This window comes from Canis aureus, chromosome 27 (assembly GCF_053574225.1).
Source record: "Canis aureus isolate CA01 chromosome 27, VMU_Caureus_v.1.0, whole genome shotgun sequence".
Taxonomy (NCBI): domain Eukaryota; kingdom Metazoa; phylum Chordata; class Mammalia; order Carnivora; family Canidae; genus Canis; species Canis aureus.
This window is the reverse complement of record NC_135637.1, coordinates 30,949,656-30,966,259: the sequence shown is the minus strand read 5'-3', so window position 1 is coordinate 30,966,259 and position 16,604 is coordinate 30,949,656. Positions and strand designations below refer to the sequence as shown.

The following is a 16,604-nucleotide window of genomic DNA, read 5'->3' as shown; positions in this document are numbered from 1 at the left end:
CTGCACGAGATGCTGAGACCTTCCTCCTATATGATCCCCCTGCTTCCAGCCCTTCCCATTCCCTGAGTTTCCTGAAATCCTGAAGAGCCAGAGTGTGAGATTCTACAGGTTGTGGGTAGAAGCCCTTGTGTGCATTCCTGGAAAGATTACACACTGAGCATCATTGTCATCTCTCATTGTTTTAACCTAATTAAAATAATAATTCTCCCCATCCTGTGGGCAGTGACTCCTTCCTAAGATCTGTCCTCCAAGCACATGGACACAAGTCTGCAGGAAGCCTGCCATGTGATTCTGTGTGTGCCACTGACCTCAGAGCACAAGGGGCAGACCTGCTGGCAGTTCTAGGAAGGACAGTGTCACAGCTGCAGAAGTTCTGACAAGAATCCAGTAGACGACTTTCCGTATAGGTCACCCCCTTTGTCAATTGTGCACTTGAATGAATGTTCTTTTCTAGAAGTGCTTCTCAATCACACTGTTTAACACGCAATGATAATGCCACTGTAAAGATGCAGGTGGAATCACTAGTATATTTATCTGTGTCTATTAGAGGGAGATTGTGCATGGGAGTTTTGGCTAAAACATCAGCACAGAACAAAGAAAATGGAATGACTTCGGCTCTCATTTGAATAGATATTTAAAAACATTTTCTAAAATTCCTTGTCTTTCGATGGACACAGAGGCTCCTTCCACAGTTTGGCTATTATGGACATTGCTGCTAGAAACATCGGGGTGCAGGTTTCCCGGCATTTCATTGCATCTGTATCTTTGGGGTAAATCCCCAACAGTGCAATTGCTGGATCGTAAGGCAGGTCTATTTTTAACTCGAAAGATGAATGGATAAAGAAGATGTGGTTTATGTATACAATGGAATATTCTTCTGCCATTAGAAATGACAAATACCCACCATTTGCTTCCACATGGATGGAACTGGAGGGTATTATGCTGAGTGAAATAAGACAACTGGAGAAGGACAAACATTATATCTTCTCATTCATTTGGGGAATATAAATAATAGTGAAAGGGAATAGAAGGGAAGGGAAAAGAAATGGGTAGGAAATATCAGAAAGGGAGACAGAACATAAAGACTCCTAAGTCTGGATAATGAACTAGGAATGGTGGAAGGGGAGGAGGGCGGGGGGTGGGGGTAAGTGGGTGATGGGCACTGAGGGGGGCATTTGACAGGAGGAGCACTGGGTGTTATTCTGTATGTTGGCAAATTGAACACCAATAAAAAATAAATGTATTATAAAAAAACACAAAAAATAAATAAAATAAAATTCCTTGTCTTATTTTTTTTCCTTAAGATTTTATCATGGGTCTGATCATGCAGGTAGAGAACCCAGAAATAGACCCTGAACTTTTTGGTCAACTAATATTCGATAAAGGAGGAAAGACTCTCCACTGGAAGAAAGACAGTCTCTTCAATAAATGGTGCTGGGAAAATTGGACATCCACATGCAGAAGAATGAAACTAGACCACTCTCTTTCACCATACACAAAGATAAACTCGAAATATAATTTCAAATATATAATATGTATATATATATTGATTACAAATTAGATGCAAGTATGAATATATTTTTCTCTAAGTGAAAATTAGTTACCACGGATGACAGTATAGTATATTCCAGGTTAGCCTTCTGAAGAAGAGCTTGAATCGATGATGCAACAGGAAAACTGGGGTGATGACGATCCTGTGCAAATAATGGGAGCAAGGGAATACAAATGAACCCCTCTGCATCTTTTCCCTCATCACTGAAAGGAACTCCTGTTGATGAGGGAGGAGGTAAAGGGAAGAATCAGGACAGGGCAGAGAAGCCCCAGAACTCTGCTCCCTGAGGACTCACTGTTGGCATTCCTATCCTCCCCTCCTCAAGGGTTTCTCACTCTAGAACCAGGTAGCAATACTGGTGATTTTTTTAATGTGCAAGTTTGCCCACTTATAGGATATCTCCCCCTGCCTGAACATCATCTCTGAAAAGGACTCCATGGGGATTGAGGATGAAATGTGACAGGAGAAAGTGAGTCAGAAATGAGAAATCATGAGACTCCAGGGACATCTGTGCAGCACAATCACACTTCACTGAGGACATTGCCTGCCCCTTTGCAAGAATTTATGTATTTTCTTATATGTCTGTCCCATAAGTCTGTTCTCCCAGGACCCATGCGACAGCACCCCCTGCTGCACTAACATGCTTAGCTCACCATCCTTTTGACACCACTCAACACTCCTGGGATGGTGTGCAGACTGCAACTGACATTTTATGCAAGTGACATTTTAACGTCACTGCCAAGGACAGGAGAATCAGGAGGTGCCCCTTGTCACCTTTGGCCCTGACACTTTTTCCCAAATCACTAATGGCCTCCAGATATTAAATACCTGATATATTGCATGGTGCTCAGATTACCAGATATTTCAAAATTATCTGACATTGAGTTTGCTTCTTCCAGGTACCTGAGGTCCTTATCAGTCTATCATCATCCTGAAACAAGTAAGGGTCATGAGGTTCTCAGGGTACCAAGGTGGTTCACACCTTGTAATAATTCTGTGAATTCTTCTTTCGTTTGAACGTTGCTGTTGTTTTGTTGTTGTTGTTGCCTATATATTTTCCTGTCAGGGCATAATTCTCAGTGATAAGGCTTTTCCGCCTACATTTGCTATTACATATAATGACATTAGGGGAACTGTGTCTTCCACTCCTACTGACTTGTGTGAGTTCAAATTTTCCCTTGAATGTTAGCCAGAAATTCTAATTTGTTTGTCTGATATACTTAGAATTTTTAAGGATCATTCTATTACTTACTTAGCATGATGATTCCTATCAAGAGAACACTACTAAAGATGGACTTTTCCTCAATTCTGAGGAGTTCTTCAACCTCCACTGTACTCAAATCCTCATAGACCTGCACTCTACGCACATTGGACCCTAACCTAGATGTTCTGTTCAGACTTCCATGGAATTCACTGGGGTTGTGTTTCTAAGATCTGAGCCCAATGAACAGCTATTGTCCAACATCTTGCCTCACAAGGAGCAAGAGGGGATGAGCAGTAGACATTGATGAGTTAACCTGGGGGCAGTGCCCAAATGGCACGATGGCACTGAGTGTGGAGATGTATTTGGATGCTGATGGTTGTAGCTTCACTATATTAAGTCATCCAATCCATTCCCACCATGTCCTCAAACTTATTTAAAACTGTTTATTTTTTGGCAATCTTTGTGGTTTTCAGTTCACATGTTTTATTTTTCCTACTAGTTATATTCCCTCCTAAATGTTTTATTCTTTTTGATGCTATCCTAAATAGAATAGGTTATTAGTATGCTTTTGGGCTTCTTCATTTTTGATATATACAAAACTACCTGATTGTTATTGGGCATTACCACTTGAACTCCTGAAGAAGATACTAGATAGATCCCATTGAGGGTTGATGATAGAATTTATTCCCTATTTTGGAAGAGTAGGAACAAGGAATGAAATAAGAAGGAATATGCGTAGGAAGCTTTGCATCTGTGACCTTAAAATAAGCAATCTCACATGATTGCCTGTATGCACAGGAGAAAGTAGATGACAAAATAGAATGGGTGTTGCCTCCACCTCTTACGGGGAAAATAGAAAACCCTAAAGCATTTCTTCTTTTCTAGGTTGTGAAACACTTGATATATATTTTCCAGAACCTATGTAATCATTTGTGAAACATGTATTTCACAAGGACCAAGAGTTCTCTGATGCAGATGAAGGAGAAATAGGTCAGGTGAGGAAGGACCTTCACTCTTTGTTCCTCACCTAGTGATTTTGGCAGGACAGAGAGGAGAGATATGCTTCTAGCACTTTGGTTCCTCAGGATGTGGCCCCTCGGAGAGGACACCAACCTCGCTACAAGCAGCCTTTCTCTGCTGGTTCCCCAGCTCCGATTTCCTCCTCCAGCCTCTAACATCTCCCCCATCTCCTTAAAAGACCATGATTCTCCTTCTCTGAGAACAATGATATCTAGGAAATACCACTCAAGATTTGACACACACATAGGACTGTTGGATTATTTGAAGGTGGAGGGGAAAAAAGCATATTTCACTCCAGTGAAGCATCATTTTTTTCTATTTATGCTGGAATCGTGCAGTTAGTAACCTACAAGTTTCTGGTTATAAATTATTTCCCAGATAATTATACCTTATTTTATTGATTCAGATGTTCCTCTGCTGAAACTTTTTCCATTACAAATCAAGAAGTCACAGAAATTATTCAGTATTGTGTCTCTAGAGCAAGAGCCATATATTCATAAAGTACATAATTTTCAAATATGTGGTAGTATCCGAACTGTATATAAATATCTAAAACACATAGGTTTCAGTGGGATATGATATTTGAATAACAAAAGGTCAGATTGTGATAATAAGGGTAATTCATGTTGAGGAGGATGGGGACCATCTAAGTGAGTCCTTAGGGAAGGAGGTTGTCAAATACCAGCAGTCCTCCCCTGAGATGTGTGCGTCTGCCCCACCTCTGAACTCTCCAAGTGAGGAAGGATTTGAATGAGGATTCTGGGGAATGTATATGGAAAACTAAGGTTCCCTTGCGAAGATGCACCTTATCCATATGAGGTAGTGGCCTATTCCCATACATCGACTCCACATGTTTGCCCGTCTCTTCTTCTGGTCTTAGACAAAGAAAAGCATAAGAAGGAGGAGTTGGAGGCAGAATTATGAAATTCTGGCATAGAAAAACGTGGTGCAAGGAAGGATCTCACTGGGCCTATTAAGGAGTGTGAGAGGTGTTCTTCATGGAGTCCTATATGAAGGGGAGATTTCCACCCTGTCCTCTGAAAATGGAAGTGATTAATGTATGAGGAACCAAGTCAATAACAGAGGGACAGTATCTCATAAGCTTTAAGATGCCCAAGAGAGGAGAGGAGGTTAAGCAAAAAGTGCAGGGTGAGGGAGGACCATTGAAGGCAAAGGGAATGGACCTCCTATGCCTGGATTATTGCAGGTTCCCGGGCACAGTGCCCCTGCCCCCCCAGAGGAGAGCTGTTTGAGGAATGTGCAGAATGTGCTGGAGTGAATGGCTAAGGGCATGAGGAAGCTGGATGGATACAGAGAACCTGGGAAAAGATTGATCTTTTCACAACTCAGGCTACTGTCAGGTCAGAGAAGCCCCTGTGAACTGAACAACTTGTCATCTGCAAATCACCGTAGTCTTCCAATTTGAGGGAGCTCCTCCTCACTCCTCTCAGGAGGTCCCAGCTCTTCTCCCCATCACAAGAGTCCTGTCCTCAGTTGCACTCTCTGATATTTGGTCACTTGTACAGGGACCTTAATCATGCTGATTTTGTACTCTTGGTGCTCATGTGTGCAGACTAGAAACAGGTGGGAGTTCTGGAATCCCACATGGTGGGGGGGGGGCGAGTGGTGGGGTGGGCACCACTCCTGTAAGTGCAGGATCTACTCTCTGAGTGACACTGGGGTAGCAGGTGGTGTTCTCATGTGCATTTTAGGTCGCATTTAGGCATTAAATAATGAAGGAAATATGTCAGCACAGCATCTTGGGCACCACCATGACACCTGGGGACAGTCTTGCTCCTTCTTTCCTTTTGCTCTTGGGAGTGGAGTCACTCATGACATATGGGGTCTTATTACCCATGACTGTTCTGTACATAATTCTGGACTGGTAATGGCTCTGTCACAGGAAGAAGGAAGAGATGTTGTAGGTTTCCATATGGGTTGAGGGAAAGCCACCATTTAGTTTCTATAACCAGAGGGTTATAGAGTCACAGCACAGGAGAGCCTCAAAAGGAGGGAGTCATTGGTCCAAGTCCCACTGGAGCAGGCTCAGGCCCTTCTCACATGTGAAGAAGTTTAGCATCAGTACTTCTTTCTTGTCAGCTGCCCAGAGCCCCCTGGTATCCCAACAATCGTGACCTGGGTTTATCAAAAAGGTGCTTCACAGTCAGGTTTTTCAGTGACAGAATAAGATAAACTTCTTGAAAACTTTTAAATGAAAATGTATGAAACTCAAATATGGAAATAAGTAATGAAATGTGGACAAAAATAAAGAATGAAAAATTTGGGTTAATAATAAATAACAGGTACACTTTATTAAGAAGAAGAGCCGGGGATCCCTGGGTGGCGCAGTGGTTTGGCGCCTGCCTTTGGCCCAGGGCGCGATCCTGGAGACCCGGGATCGAATCCCACGTCAGGCTCCTGGTGCATGGAGCCTGCTTCTCCCTCTGCTTATGTCTCTGCCTCTCTCTCTCTCTCTCTCTCTCTCTGTGACTATCATAAAAAATAAAATAAAAAAAGAAAGAAAAGAAAAGAAAAGAAAAGAAAAGAAAAGAAAAGAAAAGAAAAGAAAAGAAGAAGAGCCGTTGCCTGGTTTTCTCACCATCCTCGCCATTCGAATCTCAGTTTTGTACATCTGCCTATAGTCCTTGTGGTAATGCTTAGCCTTTTCATAGATAAGCTTCCTCCTTGCCTTTGAAAGCATCTTTGGGGCAAAGTTTTTTCGCAGACACTTGATCTTCAACTCTGCAAAATTCCTTTGCTTTTTCATAAGAGTTTCTGGCACAGCAGGAACCCTCTTTTTCTTCTGTTCTGCACCCTCCATCGTTCCAGCCAGGAAAGAGCTTGAGTGTCTGATTCTTGATTTTATCTCAGGTCATGACCTCAGTGTCATAGGATCGAGTCCCACCATGTTAGATTCAGCACTTGAGGGGGGGGGAGTCTGCCAGAGATTCCCTCACTTCCTCTCCCCCTGTAGCTCCCCAACTCATTCTCTCCCTTTCTCTGTCTCTCTAAAAATAAATAAGTCATACACACACACACACACACACACATATATTTTAAACATTGAAAACAATGGAAATTTTAAACTTATGGAAATAGGGATCCCTGGGTGGCGCAGCGGTTTAGCGCCTGCCTTTGGCCTGGGGCGTGATCTTGGAGACCCGGGATCGAATCCCACGTCAGGCTCCCGGTGCATGGAGCCTGCTTCTCCCTCTGCCTGTGTCTCTGCCTCTCTCTCTCTCTCTGTGTGTGTGACTATCATAAATAAATAAAAAAAAATTAAAAAAAATAAACTTATGGAAATAAAGACAATAGGGATACATAGAAATGACTCATAAAATACAGAAAAAGAAAGATTGCGGAATACTGTGAACTAAAAAAAAGAAATACTGATTCAAACATTCTAAATAAATTATGAACAGTGAGATTGTGATATCAGACTAATATATTCAGACCCTATAACCATTGTGAATTATTATAGATATGGAGTGGGTTTTCATAAAGATAATTGCTCTAAGAACAGTCATACTAATTAATTTACAGAGTAAAATTACATGATCTCACTAGACCTTGAAAGAAATTTTGACTAATGTGAAAGCAAAGTCCTCATAAAAACCACATGAATAAAAACAGAGAAATTTTACAATGATGACTTGCTTTCTTGCACAGACATAGAAATTAGTCTCACACTGAAGAAAACAGCTAATGGGGGTTTTGGGGGGAAGACATTTCTACCATTTCAGGAATGTGCAAATGTGACCTAACTACCATTAAACTCAACATCTTGGGGAACCCTGTGTGTCTCGGCAGTTTAGCCCCTGCCTTGGGCCCAGGGGGTGAACCTGAAATCCCGGAATAGAGTCCCACATTGAGCTCCATGCATGGAACCTGCTTCTCCCTCTGGCTGTGTCTCTGCCTCTATCTCTTTCTGTGTCTCTCATGAATAAATCAGTAAAATCTTTAAATAATAAATAAATAAACTCAACATCTTTCTTCAAGTATCAGAAAATGCAAGAGAACAAGGAAAAATTCCTGGTTAGACTTCAGCATTGATGGGAATGGAAAGGGAGTTATGTCAGAAGATCCAAATCTATGATTCAGATATAGATACTCTGGAATTGGTGCATCAGTGACAGAAGCAATCACCCAATGAGCAAAAAGAACAGACATTTGTATTGAAGATGAATCAGAGGATTCCACAGGTCTGGAAATTTACAGAAATAGCTAAATGACCAAGGATGGAGATCCTGGATTCCTCAGAGGTCAATTGGGAGATAAGCACCCTGGCCCTGCCACCCCCAGTCCATGTATTTCAGTAGAAAGAGACCCTGTGTCACAAGCTGATGGGGGAGATGACCTCTCTGTGTCATTTGAGGCCTTTCTTTTTTCTTTGAGGCCTCTTTTCTTGGAAGATGCTACAGTGAGTATCTTTGGGGACACAAGGGAAGGAGTAGCACTGAGACCCTTGGCAGCCCTGCATAGACCTGAACCAATGTTGGCAACAGGAACAGCAGACACAGGAGCCACACACTGAGCCTAAGCAGCTGCTGGGGCCTCCCCCTCCCAGCAGATGACAAAGGGTTTCTGGCCTCCATTCTCAAGGATCTGAGATTCTATGTGATCCTTGAAATGCTGTCACAGGAGGGGCAGTGACGCATGACCTCATCCTCCAGGCTCAGCCCAGCAATGGCCAGAGAGCCAGAGCTGCCAGACATTGAGCCAGAGAATGGACCAGGGTCCACAGACGTTCTATCCATCAAAATACATGAGGATTTGACTGCCCATTCATGGAGCTGTTGGTAGCAGGACACATATTGGACACTCCTGATGTGTCCTGACTCAGAGCTGGATTCAGGGTCCCTGATTCTGCCCTGACCTGTCATGGACTCTGTCCTCAGGGCAGCTGACCTTGGCACCCAGGAATCTGTGCTCAATGTAAGAAAATCATGCAGTTTCTTGATCTCAAGGACAAGCTTCAAGGAGAAGTTTAAGAGAATGTGGAAAGAATTATAGATAAATTCCTTGAGGGGAGTCTCGGATGCCTGTTTATATCACACAAAAAAAGAAGCACTGACTTGGCCAAACTTTCAGGACTGCACCAGCAGCCCCATCACAGTGGGGATGGCAGGTTTGTGTCTCACTTCCCCCCAGGCCTGGAGCACTGTGTGAGCACCAAGCGTGGGACTAATAGACAGACAGTAATAATCAGCCTCGTCCTCAGCATGGAGACCAGTGATGGTCAGAGTGGCTGAGTTGCCAGACTTGGAGCCGGAAAATCGGTCAGGGACCCCTGACGGTCGATCCCCATCACTGTCCACGAGGAGTTTAGGGGCCTTTCCTGGGAGCTGTTGGTACCAGCTCGCACCAAACCTACCGATGTTTGTCCTTCCAGAGCAGGAGATGGTGACTCTCTGGCCCAGGGACCCCGACACTAAGGCTGGCTGAGTCAGCACAGACTGGGCCCAGGACGCTGCAAGGGAGAGAGACAGAGTGGGTGATGCTCTTTTCCACAGGAAAGGGGAAAAATCAGAGCCCATGTGCCCTCCCAGGATCCCTTCCCCTTTCCCCATATCCAGTCACCTGTGCAGTAAGCAAGGAGTGTGAGGAGGAGAGGGGACCAGGCCATGTCAGAGGACATCACTGATTGATCCTGCCTTCTGGGGACACACAGCTGAGCAGACCTCATCTAATCTCTCCCTTCCCCTATTCATCCTCTGAGAGAGGGAGGGGCCATCCATGCAAATAAGACCCTAGTCCCTCTGTCTGAGGATACTAAGGGGGTAGGGCTGGGAGGGGCTGCATGTGACAGGGGTGCAGAGGTCCCAGCTATGAGCCCTGACACAGGCAGTAGTGGGTGGCAAGTTTTCTGCTCTGATCAACTATCCCTCAAAACATGTGAAGGGTGCTCCCTGAGTCCAGGCCTAGACGCAGCATTGTACGACATGGTGACACGAGTCCATTAGAGAGAACTCCTGCCTCCTCACTACACTGTCCACTGTCAACTTCCTTAGGGCCAGGCCTGGTGTTCTCTTATGTGGCCTCCCATCACTACAGGACACATTTTTACTCTATTCATGCTCCACATAGTGAGTCTGTCCACAGATCCCTGGGTTGTTCATGGGACAGGACTGAGGTGATGTCTCTTGTAGAACCACATATATGAGGATCACGTCCAGAGCAGGGATGAGTCCACATTGACACATGGCCAGATCTGTGCAGGAGGCTCATTTCTTTCCTCTTACCTGGTTCCTATCGGGTTTGGAGAGTCCTCTTCTCCCAGAAGTTCCCTCAGCACTGAGGACCAGGGAGCACTCTTCCCAAACTCTGGGTAGAAGCGGTCGTGTGCATTGTAGAGGATTATACACTGGACATCCCTCAGAAATCTCTGCCAGGCCTGAGTCCCCAGCAGGGAGCACATGGCCCAGCCTCCAACACCAGGCTCCTTGTGTGAATGGTCCTCAGTCAGCAGTGGAGTTGGGACCACAGGGCAGTCCCACCGCGCCCCCTGCTGGTTGCAGAGCACACACTCACCCTGGCCCAAAGACCTGAGTCCTGCTGGTTTCTGCAACTTTCCAGGTCCCTGTCTATTCTCACATCTCTGATCTGATTTCTAGATATGGCGATTCCAGTATATTGTACCTGATTCTTTTGTATCTCACTCTCGAGAGGTGTTCCAATCTCAGGAGGTTCAGGAATGTACATCAATGGCAACTATTTTCACCCCAGAGAAGAACATACACACTTTGAACCACTTCATTGGTCTGTGATTTTGGTTGAATGTTCATTGTTACTTTTCCATCAGTTTCGCTTCCAGAAAAGAGTTTTTACCAACTGTGCCATATATTGCGTAAACAACTTCTTCAGGTTGTTATTAGAGAAAGATCACCTGGGACGCCTGGGTAGCTCAGCAGTTGAGCGGCTGTCTTTGGCTCAGGGGGTGATCCTGGTGTCCTGGGATTGAGTCCAACATGGGCGTCCCCCCAGGGAGCCTGCTTCTCTCTCTCCCTATATCTCTGTCTCTCTCACTGTGTCTCTCATGAATAAATAGATAAAATCTTAAGGAAAGACTGCTCTAATAGCTACCTTGACAGAAGCATGATGTATGTCATTTTGCAGATTCTACGTTTACAGCACCCCACACTGTCAAAAAAAGAGAGAAATGGAGGAATCAATTTTCAGACATTTATATCTGGGCTTCTATCTTTGCCTCCCCCAGGTGAAGAAACTTCTTTTCTCTCAACACTGCACCAACATTATTCGATAGATTTGCCACCATGGAGGCCTTCCAAGGAATTTTGGATGAGGAGATAAATATTACAATTTCTTGATCCTATGGTGTATTTTTACCAAGTCCATGCTTATGTAGGCAAATGACAATTTTCCTGGTACTTGGTTTGGTGAATTGTCAGCAGATGTTCATACACCTGACCTGTATGTTGTAGTTCATTTGCTCAAGGACATTGACTTCTGTGCTCAGAATATGCTCTATGATCCAGCTGCTCCCTCTGGTTTCTTCCACCAGTAGCTGGAGGCTAATCATGTCCTTTCTTCTTCCCTGCAGGAACCCATTGAATCCAGTCCATGGGACTGTCACCTTCACCAAGATTGAAGTCTGTGTTTTTCTCTTGTTCTGTCCTAATATCAAGTGCTTAGTTCCCAACTCCTATTTGATCAATTCAGCCCTCCAAATATGAAATATTCCACAATCAGAAGTCACTGTCTTGGCCTTAGATCTATTCCTCTTTTTTTTTAATTGAAGTTCGATTTGCCAACATATAGTATAACATCCAGTGCTCATCCCATCAAGTCAACTATTCTTCTTCATGGGAATCCTATTCCGGTGAATTCACACATTCATTCAAGAAACTGGTGTTGAATTCGTCCTTGCTGTCATGCTAGGTTTTGAGCTTCGTGGATACAGTAATAACACATATACACAAAAGGAAAAAATTCAAATGTGGGGCACACAGGAAAGACAGTCACAGAGAATCATCTCCACGTGGTTGGTATTACCTGACCAGTGATCATCCTGGGTATCTGGAGCCCACAGAATGCTTAGAAACCCTCACCTCCTACAGAACCTCACAATGACCTCCTCCATGCTCTCTCTGCAGCTTGCCTTTTGCCTTCACACATCTCTGCTCCATTCCAGGTGCCTGAGTGCAGGCTTCCAGCCCTCCTCACCTGGTTCTTGTTTCCAACACTCTAGGGAGCTTCCCAGGTGTGAGCAGAAATGGGATCCTGTCCTCACAGGGAACAGAGACAGGAGAAAGAGGAAGGCTACTCCAGGTCAGTAGAAGACGAATAAGCAAAGGAGGACTGCATACAAGGCTTCTGTTGGTCAGCAGCAAGAGAAATAGATCCTCACACACATCCACTAAGTCTTATGTTTATGAATATGCCTTTACTATGTTGAGGCCTGTGTACACCACATCAACACTACATCATTATGTCAAGTATACATTCTTGGAGCGTACTCTGGGAGCAGCTAAGTCAAGCAGAACCCACCATCCACAGACAAGGACAGAGTTGAATAGCCTCAGAGTGCCTGAGTCCAGCTTCTGGATCAGTCTGTGATTACAACTTTTTACAATATTCCCCAACAACTGGCAATGCAGATTTCGTCCTGTGTCCTGTCCACCAATTTCTCATTTTATTTATTTATTTATTTATTTTTAATTTATTTATTAAATTTGTTATTTATTTATTCATGACACACACACACACACAGAGGCAGAGACACAGGCAGAGTGAGAAGCAGGCTCCATGCAGGGAGCCTGATGTGGGACTTGATCCCAGGACTCCAGGATCTCGCCCTGGGCCGAAGGCAGGCGCTAAACTATTGAGACATGCAGGGATCCCCAATTTACTCATTTTTAGTCTGTGTTTAGGAATTTATAATTAGGGGGTGCCTGGGTGGCTCAGTTGGTTAATCATCTTTCTTTTTTTTTTTTATTGGTGTTCAATTTACTAACATACAGAATAACACCCAGTGCCCGTCACCCATTCACTCCCACCCCCCGCCCTCCTCCCCTTCTACCACCCCTAGTTCGTTTCCCAGAGTTAGCAGTCTTTCAGCTCAAGTCATGACCCTGGTGTACTGGGATGGAGTCATGTGTTTGGCTCCCCACTGAGCAAGGATTCTGCTATGCCCTCTCCCTTCTCTTCATCTTCTCTTTCACAAATAAATAAAAAATATCTTAAAAGGAAATAATTTCTTATTAGGGCTCCAGTTAAGAGGCAGGTGATAAACTGATGGAAGGGATGGTACAGGGGTAAGGCTTGGAAGATGCTGGGTCTTGGGACACAGTGACCACTCTCCTCACTTGACCTGTGACTACATGGAGGAGGGAGACAGGATCCAGTCCATGGTGGAGACACCAGATCTTGGTCCTTCAGGCCCCACCCGAGCCTTGGATCCCAGGTCTTATACCCTCCGCACAGTGTTGAGATGGACTGGCACCTTCGTACCCATCTGCTTCCTCCAAGGTTGGTATTTAACAAGAATGGAGGGGCAGACTGAGAAGTCAGTTCTCTCAGATTCGCAGCCTCTGCTCCTCCCTCATGGCTGCACACAGTCTTTATCTCTCACACGCAGACACAGCCTCCCCAGGTGCCTGCACCAAAGCCTGTTTATGGAGCTCACCTGCAAGTGCTTTAAAGTCCTCAGGCCCCACTTCTGATTTCTCAGGTGTCCCCCCCAGGACTCCTGCCCCTCTGCGTCCCACCATGGAATGAAGCCCCTGAATCCACTACCCTGGAGTCTGCCCAACGCCCTGTCCCAGATCTCATCTTCCATGGAAGAGTCCTTCAGCTCAGACTCAACAACACTTATGATATGCCTCCCTTGGTCCAGTCCCCATCCTTGGCTCTGGGGTGAGAAGGGAAACAGAAGAACCAGTTCTGCCCCATGAAGGCTCAGGTCTTCCCAAGACTCAATCCATACAACTAGCTATTCATGTGGAGAGTTGCCCTCCTCAGGGAGAGGAGACACTGCTGGTCACAGAGGAGACCCCCTTCTCTGTGCCTCTCCAGACAGGCCCTGGATAGAAACCCACAGGTAGCAAGTGTGACTGTGGACAACCTGCAGTCAGGGCAGTGGTTCCTACTCACTGTCCCTGTGCTTCAGCCAGGGCAGCAGACATAACTGATCACAGATGTCATCAGATCACACACCTGACAGATCTGAGCAGGGTCCTGACCTCACAAGCCTGTGGGGACATTGCCAGCATCCCTCAGGACCTTGAGCCTCCCAAACCCATACTGCCCCCTGATGGCAGGAAATGTGTCCACTCGACCTGGAAGGGCTCCTGCCTTGAAGCCAGAGCCCAGGGCTGCTTTCTGCACACATCACTGCCCTCTTCAGAGCTGCTAGTCTCAGTTTCCAATTCGGGGAGTCCCGTGTATTTGGTTTGGAAACGTGCCAGCCAGGAAAGGCAGCTGTGGTAGGTGAGGGGACGTTGTGAACAGGCCTGGGACTCAGAGCAAGGGATAACATGAATTCCGCTAAAATATCATGGTCAGTGTGGGTGACACCATTCTTACTAAAGAATACTCGCTGTCCGTGCTTATGCTTGAAAATAAAAAAATCGCAGAAGGATAAATGTAGTGGTCTGATGGGCCTGCCATAAGAAGATGACTGTCCACATGTTCAACCCCTTTTCCTCTGTAGACCCCAGGGACAGCAGGTGTCTGCCTTCTCTTGGAAGATTTGCCTCTTCTAAAATGTGATTAAACTGTGATCCTACAATGAACATATCATGTTTTATACGTGGGCCCCTTCCTGGGTAATATCTTAGTCGGTCCCAGCTTTGGGTGATTAGATACAAACTTGGAATTAATATCCCCTTGTGGATTTCTAGGCACTTGCAGTTTTTAGTGATTGTGAATGAATCTGCTGTAATTATTCACATGGAGGTTTACCTGTGGCAGATGTTTGGATGTATTTATTTAATTTTACACTGGCATCTATTTAGAAAACACCCCAAGATTAGAAACGGGTCAGTGCCAGTTATACTCATGTAGATAATAATATCAGATTAAAATAACACTTCATGGGTACAGCTGAGGTCCCATGATATTTTCAAGTGCAAAATAATTTATTTCAATTAATTCAAATCACAAAGAAAAGAATGAATATAAATCAGCTTAGAAGTAATTGGTCCCCAGCTGATGAAGACAAGAAATTTTTGTTTTCATGAAGCCTCTTTGTCTACAAATGGGCTGCTCTGAGTAGCTTTGAGGACAGAAGGGACAGGAGGAGCCTCTTTTGCATGTGGTTCCCTGGGATGAACCTCAGTCCATGGCATCAGCAGCAGGAGGATAAGAAGCAGAAATAAAAAAATAGGCATTCCCCTGAAGACTAATGGGAGGATAGCATAGCATTGAAACTTGAACAACTAGGTAAATGACCAAGGATAGGAACCCCAGATTCCTCAGATGTTGGGTGAGAGATGAACACAGTGGGCTTACCACTCCTTGTCTCTGAATTGAGGTCAAAGAGATTCTGTGTCCCAACCAGATGGGAGCCATAGCCCTTCTGTGTCTTCTGAGACCCCTTGTCTAGGAAGGGGCTGCTATGAGTTCTGGGGGAAGTGAGGGAAGGAGGAGCCCTCATTCCCACGTGGTGTCCTTGGAAAGACATGGGCCGATGGTGGCAGTAGCAAGAGCATCAGAAGCAAAAGCTGTTGAGGCTGAGCATCACCAACACCTGGAGACCCATTCTGCCAGATGAGGAAAGGGTTCTGATCTCAGTTCTGACAAGCCAGGGGATCTGCATGGGCCCTGAGATGCTGTCACAGGAGCTTTAGTGGGAGGGTCCCTTCATCCTCTGTCCTCAGCCCACAGATGGCCAGAGAGCGAGATTTGCTGTTGACCAGATGCTCCAAGGGTCTAACTATCATAGTAGATGAGAGTTTGGGGGCCTATTCATGGGAGGTTTCAGTCTCAGGACACATATTGTACATTCTTGACGTGTCTTGACTCAGATGCAGTTGAATTCTGTGTCCCTGGTTCTTCCTTTACATCCTGGACTCTGTCCACTGTCTAGCCAGTCCCTGGCACCAGGAATTTCAATTCATTTTGATAAAATTCCCCGTATGTTGCTGCCAAGGACAGGGTTGGGAGATAGATTTTAAGCCAATGGGGACAGAACTGTATGCAAAATTCTCTGCGGTGAGCCTCAGATCTGGATTTCAGCCAAAGAGAAAGAAACAGCTGACTTGGCCAGGAAGTCTGGGCAGCATAGGGAGCCCCACTGCTGTGGGAATAGCAGGTTTTTCTCTAACAGCCCCACAGGCCTGGATCACTGGATAAGCACTAGTAATCAGCCTATTTTTCAGTCTGGAGCCCAGAGGTGGTCAAGCAGCCAGTGATGCCAAAAACAGAGCCAGAAAAGTGATTGGGGACCCGAGGATCAATTGCTATCACCATGGATGAGGAGTCTGGGGTCTGTTCTTGTGAGCTGCCTGTACCACTTCACACCATAATCACCAATACTGGGACTCTTCCAGGGCAGGAGAGAGTGACCCTCTGGCCAGGGCCCCAGGCCCTAACAGTGGCTGAGTCAGCACAGACTGAGACCAGGACCCTACAAGGAGGAGAGACCTAGACAGGGTGTGCAGGCCTGGTGAGCAGACCTCGGGGTGGGTGTGGTCGTGTAGGGGGGGCAGGAACCTGAGTTGGATCCCTGGATCTCCTCCCCCGGTGCAAGATGGGGAACAGGAGTCCTGCAGGCCTGATCCCTCAAACCAGGCGGGCTCCCGGGGCTTTCCCTGCAGCTTCCCTGGAGCATATGGGGTAGTGAGTCCTCCTGTCTGCTGCGAGTCC

General features: G+C 45.5%; 1 long non-coding RNA gene and 1 gene segment (V, D, J or C); both read right to left on the bottom strand.

Annotated features, from left to right (window-relative positions):
• The window catches only part of LOC144299103 (immunoglobulin lambda variable 1-40-like), a 296,751-nt gene that overhangs the window by 104,573 nt on the left and 175,574 nt on the right, over nucleotides 1-16,604 (bottom strand).
• LOC144299105 (uncharacterized) lies at nucleotides 9,189-9,548 on the bottom strand. The gene is made up of 2 exons (XR_013365885.1): nucleotides 9,357-9,548; nucleotides 9,189-9,246 (listed from the first exon to the last, which is right to left on the bottom strand). It is a non-coding gene; the product is annotated as an uncharacterized LOC144299105 (long non-coding RNA).